The sequence below is a fragment of the Oreochromis niloticus genome, linkage group LG3 (assembly GCF_001858045.2).
Source record: "Oreochromis niloticus isolate F11D_XX linkage group LG3, O_niloticus_UMD_NMBU, whole genome shotgun sequence".
Lineage (NCBI taxonomy): Eukaryota > Metazoa > Chordata > Actinopteri > Cichliformes > Cichlidae > Oreochromis > Oreochromis niloticus.
The window spans coordinates 30,945,429-30,953,415 of record NC_031967.2 but is presented as its reverse complement, the minus strand read 5'-3'; the positions used below and the strand labels follow the sequence as shown (position 1 = coordinate 30,953,415).

Below are 7,987 nucleotides of genomic sequence, written 5' to 3'. Positions count from 1 at the left end.
GACTGCCATAACAAAGCATCATATATACTATTGTCTGTCCATACAGATGTGTTAGGTAATAAAAAAGAATACGATTTGCACCACGTATTGTTTAGAACATGGTACAATAGCATTATAATTTTGCCACAACAATTTTGGAGAGGTATCCACAGAAGAGCTTCATCTATCTGGGTCGAAAGTCTCCTGGATAGATCGTGGGAAAGGTGTTATGGCCACGTCCAACCAAGCGAAGACCCCAAAGGCAGACAAATGCTGCAAAGATCACATCTCTTAGCTGACTTTCTGGAGAAGGGGCATCTTGGTATTCCCCAGGAAGAACAGGCTGGACAGAGGAACCACCTCCCAGAAGTTGTTAAGCAGTAGATAATGCATTAAAGGATGGATTCAGAGGGTTCTGGATAGTCGAGGCCTAACCTAGAATGCAAGTCAGTCTAGTTCCAAATTACACAAAGTTAGACTGTGGACAGTCCTGTTTTACTGCACGGGTCTGAGGTATGTGCAGGTACTTGCATTTTTGAATAATCCTTTATTGATACCAACATTGTAATGGACTTTTTTTGTAGGCCCAATATCAGCCTGGCTAGCTCAGTCGGTAGAGCATGAGACTCTTAATCTCAGGGTCGTGGGTTCGAGCCCCACGTTGGGCGAATTCATTTCACTATGATGACTGACAGCCTTCTCAGACGTAGGCCCACTTCATCATTTGCAGTTTTGATTCTTTATCTGTTTTTTCTGTGGACAAAAGTAGATCTTCACAGGCCTTCCAGGACAAGTCTCTCTTAATCATATCACAGTGTAGAATGAAAGCAGAACAATATGAGAAAAAGAGCTGAGAAAAAGTGTGTCTCAGGTGTCCAAAAAGTCTACTGTTATTAGTTTGAGTCAGTGTTTTGTCAGAAAAACATGCCAGCATTGATGAAAGGGACTGATACGCTTGGAGGCATATGATTCAGATGAACTGGACACAGGTCTCACCTGGAACTTGATTCCCGTCATTATTTGCAATAGACTACTGTTGAATGTGGAGCTGCCAGGCAGGAGGAAAAAGTAAAGGCCACAGAAAAGATTCATGGATGTAGTGAAGGAGGACATGCAGAGGGTTGGTGTGAGGATGCAAGTGAGAGGGTGAGATGGAGGCAGATGAGCCCTGAAAGGAAAAAGAAAAAGAAGAGCACTGTTTGTCTTCTACCCTGTTATCACATGGAATTTATATCAGAGAAAATATATCAGAGAATTAGTTGGACATAGTTGGTTCTGTCTAATGCTTGTTGGTGACTTAAACATTAGTTTTTCTATTGAGGCTTCAGAATTTGACCACAGTTGCTTTGTGGTTTCCTCCAGTTACCTGTATTTTTAGGTCCACAGCTAGCTGAGGCTGGACTAGGTTGCTCCATGTTACTGCATGAGGGACAGAATCAATCTTGTGGATTTGAATCCTGATTGCAGAACAGCACTCTTGCGCAGTTCACATACAAACATGTTTCATTTAGCTTTAGTTCTCCTCCATGTATTCCCTGCGAGTCATGCATGGTCGCAAGCTCAGGCACAATTGCAGTGATTGATTTAGCCGTTCAGTGGAAAAGAGGATTTAATTTTGCTCAGTTGCTGGCTAAGATTCACAAGATTAAAGTGAAAATCAGCCAGGTTAAATGACAACAGCTTTATTGCTCAAAAAAATTAAAAGAACGCTTTGAAAACACATCAGATCTCAATAAACATACTTTTATCGTTTTTATACTGATATACTGATATAGACTGGGTAATGTGTTAGGAATAAAAGGATGTCACATCGTTTCATAGAAATGAAAATCACTGACATACAGAGAGCTGAATTCAAAGACATCCTGAAAATCAAAGTGATAAAATGATCCGGCAGACTGCTTCATTTTGCAGAATTGTAATGCAGCAGCTCAAAATGGTTCTCAGCAGTGTGCATACCTGACAATGCTGGAACATGCTGGGTCTTTCTCCCAATGTGCAAGGAATTCCTGCACAGTCTGAGGTGCAACCTGGGGGCGTCGCATGGACCGAAACGTAACATCCCAGAGCCGTTCTATTGGATTTATGTCAGACAAGTGTGGAGTCCAGTGGTATCAGTTTCTTTATTTTCCAAGAATTGTCACAATATATACAGGAAAGTATATTCTCACCACATGATGCGCATTGTTGTGCACCAGGAGGAATCCAGGACCAGCACCAGCGTAGGGTCTGACAGTGGGTTCAAGGATTTCATCCTGCTACCTAATGGCAGTCACAATGTCGTTGCATAGACTGTAGAGGTCTGTGTGTCCCTCGGTGCAGCAGTCCCCAACCCCAGGGACACGGACCGGTACCTGTCCATGAGTCGTTTGGATACCATGCCGCAAGAGTTGAGGCTTGGGTGTGAAATTCATGTTTTTCAGGGTTTTTATCGGTTTTTTTGCGTTATTTTTTATCGTTTTCATCGTTAACTCGGTTTCCCAGAGTCTTTTCCTGTGTGATACGAATAAATCTTTTTTTTTTGGTACCAGTACTGGTTTTATTTTGTTGTATTTATCCGCAACACCTTAAAGGCTGGACGGTAAAAATATTGTCGGACATAAACGATCCGTGGCGCAAAAAAGGTCGGGGACCTCAATGGATACACTTCCCCAGACCATCACTGACCCACCACCAAACCAGTCATGCTGAACGATGTTACAGGCAGAATAACGTTCTCCACGGCTTCTCCAGACTCTTTTAATGTCTGTCACATGTGCTCAGGGTGAACCTGCTGTCTTCGTGAAAAGCACAGGACAGAATGATGGACCTGCCAATTCTGGTGTTCTATGGCAAACACCAATCAGATTCCTCAGTGCCAATCATTGTGCACAGGATCCACTAAAGGTTTTGTAGTGCTCTGCCGGTGCTAATCCTGTTCTGCCTTGCACAAAGGAGCAGATACCAGTCCTGCTGATGGGTTAAGGACCGTCTATGGTCCTGTCCAGCTCTCCTACAACAATTGTCCGTCAGTGGCCTCCACCTGTAAAACCATTCCTGTTTTGGGGGTTTTCTCAATCTTGCCCGTCTACTGCACCTGTTGTTAATTTCATTAACATCAAAGCAGCTGAAAATAATTAGCGGACCAGGTCAATATCCCAGAAGTTTAAGATGCTATACTCTGATTAAAAAGTGTTCCTTTAATTATAGGCCTGCTGTGGTTGCTTCAAAAAGGTCAAATGGTATCAGATTTGTTTTTTAAAAAGCATGTTAAAAATGTAGCTGTCAAAATGTCTTCTTTTTCTGTATGTTTTTTACAAGACGTTCTGAATTAGCGGTATGCTTTTGTGAGTCAGTAAAAAGGAGTGATTGCCAGCTGTGAAAGCAGTTCTAATACAGACTTTTTAAAAAGAGATCACAAAGAAAAATGAGATCCCATCTTTTACTAATTTAAAGAAACTGTAAGGCTCTTAACTGTAGGAAAAATACTTTTTTATGAGCTGCAATCATCTTTTGATCTTTAAATATTGATCACTGAACACTTATGAGAATGATAGTCTTTCTTTCTGGACATCAAAACTGCCTGCAGTGCTTCATACTGAAACCAATTACTTGTGAGGTTAGGATGGGGAGTTGAAACAAAAAAGGTGTATAAAGTTATTATTAAAAAAGGTTTGAAGTAGTATCAAAAAATCCAAATGAGGATTTAGTTCTGTGTCTTTATTGCATCAACAAGGACTTAAATAGAGGGGAGATTTAGTTATGGATGGATAGCGCAATAATTAAGGATTTACATGGCTGAAGATATAATAATGGATTGGATTTCATATAGCGCTTTTCAAGGCACCCAAAGCACTTTACAATTCCACTATTCATTCACTCTCACATTCACACACTGGTGGAGGCAAGCTACTGTTGTAGCCACAGCCACAGGCAGACTGACAGAGGCGAGGCTGCCATATCGCGCCATCGGCCCCTCTGGCCAACACCAGTAGGCAGTAGGGTAAAGTGTCTTGCCCAAGGACACAACGACCAGGACAGAGAGGCCGGGGATCGAACCGGCGACCTTCCGGTTGGCTTTCACTGAAGAAACAATGCACTATATCTATATCTTGGAAGCCTGTTTCCTTAGACAGTAACCTATTATCCAGTTATTGTTTTACAGTTTGATCTTAAAGTATTTGGACACTGTCATGTGTTACTGGATTGTATAGCCTTAACACTTTAAGATCCAAATCAGCAGTGCGACTCATCCTGTAACAACAACAGCGAAGAAGTCATTCTTGAAGTTTTCATTTTTATCTAAATTTTGTAATTAAAAGTAAGATCTAAGAAAATAAGTGTTTCAGGTTTAGTTTTAGGGGTTTTATAAGTTTCACAAATTATTTTATTACAGATTTTAAAGTATATCGTATATAAGTTACATTGGATTGTCAGTAACCGCTTGTATTCAACAGCTCATGGCCCAAATTTTTAAACTGACCTCACGTTTGCTACAAGAAAAAAAAAGAAAAACAATGTAATGAATGAGTTATTGTGCAACAGTGAAAGTTTGCCATCTTGTGCACATCTGCCTGCTCTTCCACCAGACCGTTTCTTTCTCTCTTTTCTGCAACCCTTGACCTTGTCAGCTCTGCTCCTCAGACCTGAAAGCTGTCTGATTAAGCTTCTGTGCCTGGGACTTCACCCATTATTTGCTCAGATTAGTTCCCCACACTGTGGATTTTTCTCGGTTAAGCCAGGGTTACCCCACTGCTCTGCACAGCCAGCAGTGTGCCAGGTTCTCCATGTGTCTCCAACCTACTCTGCCCGAAAATAACTGTTCAGCTTTTATCTAACTAAAGTCCCCCATCAATCTCATCAAGCTAGTCCTGCCTCATGATAGAGCAGCCTTCAAAATATATTACTTCAATAGATGTTACTAGGCAACCTGGTGTGCAACAACCATTGAGCGCAGTTTTTTACATTCATATCTATGCAGGTCAAAATGACTTAAAACTTCTACGTATAAATGGCCATATTTTTGTTTTCCTTTTCATCCGACGCACCCCCCCCCAATTCATGACATGATTAATGAACCCGTTTCAGGAAATGTCATGAAATATGAAATCATGTGCTTTTATTTAAAAAGACAAATGTCTAAAATGGTGAGTAAAGGTAATTAGGATAGGTTTAAATCAATAAATTCTGTTTTCCCGACATTTTATTTTTTTTACATGGAATCAGAGTCCCATCTTAAACAACCTTACGTTAGACAATAGAGGAACGGGTTGCAAAAAAAAAACATATTTCACATCACTGCATTAGCTTTGAAATAGATTTTATTTGTTCAAGTGTGCTCCTAATTTTTGAATGTTTTACAAGTAAACTTACATGTCACTTGATTGTTATTTTTACTTGCATTTTTTGAGAACTTAAATAAAATAGCATATTACAGCTTTAAAGGTGAGGAGACAGGAATACAGAGCCAACTATACAACTATACAGTCTTGGTTTTATCACAGAGACCTTGAGAGGCTTCATATGTCTTGTGTATAGAGGTTTTTCTCTGAGAGACAAGTAAACATGCTGCAGTGAGCTTAGAGGATTTGAAAACATAAAAAAGGAGGACTAAAGGGAAAAAAAGAACAAATCAGAGAAGGCAAACAAGATGCTGGCCTTTCATGGTTTTTGACCTTTTCTGTCCTTCGCTGTGTGGATCAAATTAAATGGAACTGCCTCCCAGTCTGGTAGTTAAATTCACCAGGTCATCAGGGGCAGAAATAATCCGCTCTAATTCCAGTTGCCAACCTCAATGTATGGTTGTGAAAATCCCAACGGCTTTGTTATCTGTAAAGATGTGTGGCCCACTGTGTCATTTAACCTCATTTAAGGTTTCTTTGTATTATATGACTCACATATTACAGTAAATATGATGACAGAGGATCCTCGGCAACCACAGTTTTTTTGTAGCACTTATACAGAAGTGCTATGGTGAGGCAACAGTTGAAACTGTCTGTTACACAGTGGGCTTCAGTCAGTTTGTACATGTATCACATGATGAGAAAATCATGATCAGCTTTTAGATCCACTACTGTAAATGGTTAGATTTCATAGGATGCAAGTCCAATTTCAAATGGCCAATACAAAGTAAAAGCCAAGCTGATTTGAATGATTCTCTTGCCAGAAGCTCCAGAGTGTCAAACTGCACGCACAATCAACATTCAGTTCAAAGACAAACTGAAAATAAAGCTTCATGCTTGTATCCTCAGCTGGAGGAATTACTCAGCTGTGGAATAACTCAATTATCTGAAATGATTCCATAAACAAGATTGGCTCATTTTGAATTCTGCTTAAAGCCTTTGCTGGGCATTTTAAACTTTTATTTTGTCCTTGGGTATAATGCCACAGTGAAAGCAGTTCAATAAAAAAGAAAATGTAAGACTGATGTTCTCAGAGCAATGGAAAGGTTTGAACAATGTGAAAAGACCAGGAAGAAAGAACAGTACCTCAAGGAAAATGAAAACTATATTAAAATAAGGATTTGGATATAATTAAATGGACACCGCTCTTCAGGTTGAATTTTTTTTAAGCAAAATATATAGACCTAACACCAATACACTGCAAAAACATGTGTTATCCAACATTCAAGCTAGAACAGATACTTCTGCAGCATCCCTCAATATGTTCCAGCCTTACTGGAATAATGTCCTTAAATATGTTTACATTTACATAGGGCTGCCACGATTAGTCGACTAGTCACGATTACGTCGACTATCAAAATCGTCGACGACTAATTTAATAGTCGACGCGTCGTTTGAAGCTTAGTAAGATCCCAAAAGACGCAGGAATAAGTAGTAGGATTTAAGAGTGTAATAACGGACTGAAACAGAAGATGGCAGCACTGCATGTACAAGGATGCCAGCTGCTGTTAAACCCTGAAGAAGAAGAAGCTGTGTCCCAGAATTCAGCTAATTAGTTTTAATATTCCTCTTATTATTCTTTCTGGGTCACAAAATAAACGTTTAACATATTTTCAGGCGAGAATGTAGCTGTGTAAACCTCAAATATCTGCTCAGTTTATCAAGACACCACATATTTTCAAAAGTGCTCCGACGTTTTCGGAGACGTCTGTTACCCACCTAGCCAGGGTTGAAGGCTCACTAGAGCCGGTGAGAACACCGGACTCCGGCCAAATCGCTTTCAAACCCACCGCCGTCTTTCGCTACTCAGGTTAAACATGATATATAAGTCACTTAGATAACTTAAAAATGTTATTGTTTGGCTTTTTTTTTTTTTTTTTTAGTATTTTATGTGTTCCTGAGTAAATCGGTTTGGCTGAGATGAAAGTTATAGTTTTTACACAGCTGAATAAACGTCAAGCAGACGACTGATTAGAAGTGTGAGATGCTCGAGTATATACTCCAGTGTCCTGTTATATTTTAGATAGCAAGGAGCAGACGGCTGAGTTTATTAAACTTCACCGAAACAATCTGCAGATTTCATTAAAATTTAATAAACTATCATCTTGTCTTTATTTTTTGCTAGCACATACCTTAAACACTTAAAACTGTAAGCTAATGATAGTTATATTAGAGCAGATGCATGCTGGTGCAATAAGCTGTACGTTTTACGTCCAATGGATGCATGATCTGATTAGTCGACTAATCGCAAAAATAATCGGTGACTAGTCGACTATCAAAATAATCGTTTGTGGCAGCCCTACATTTACATTAAACAACCACTTTATTAGATACATCTTGGTAATTCTGGGTTGGACCACTTTTTACCTTCAGTAGTGCGTGTCGACTGCTCTTACCGTTTAGTTACAAAGGTGCTGCATCCTCACAGGATGGATCTATCCTTTCGTAGTGTTTGTGCCAAACTTTGACCCTACCATCTGATTGTTGCAGCAGAAATTGAGACTCATCATACCAGACAGGAGTCACACCTAGTGTTGTGCCACGCTGCTGTAGCACTTCTGCTTCAACGTTTGACTGTGCTTTGCATTCTGAGATGTTCTTCTTCATATGAGTGGTTATTTGAGCTA

The 7,987-nt window shown here is 39.8% G+C and overlaps 1 non-coding gene across 1 annotated transcript; it reads left to right on the top strand.

The window, feature by feature from the left end:
- Positions 1 to 574: 574 nt before the first annotated feature.
- Positions 575 to 647, top strand: trnak-cuu (transfer RNA lysine (anticodon CUU)). The gene has a single exon. It is a non-coding gene; the product is annotated as a tRNA-Lys (tRNA).
- Positions 648 to 7,987: the final 7,340 nt, after the last annotated feature.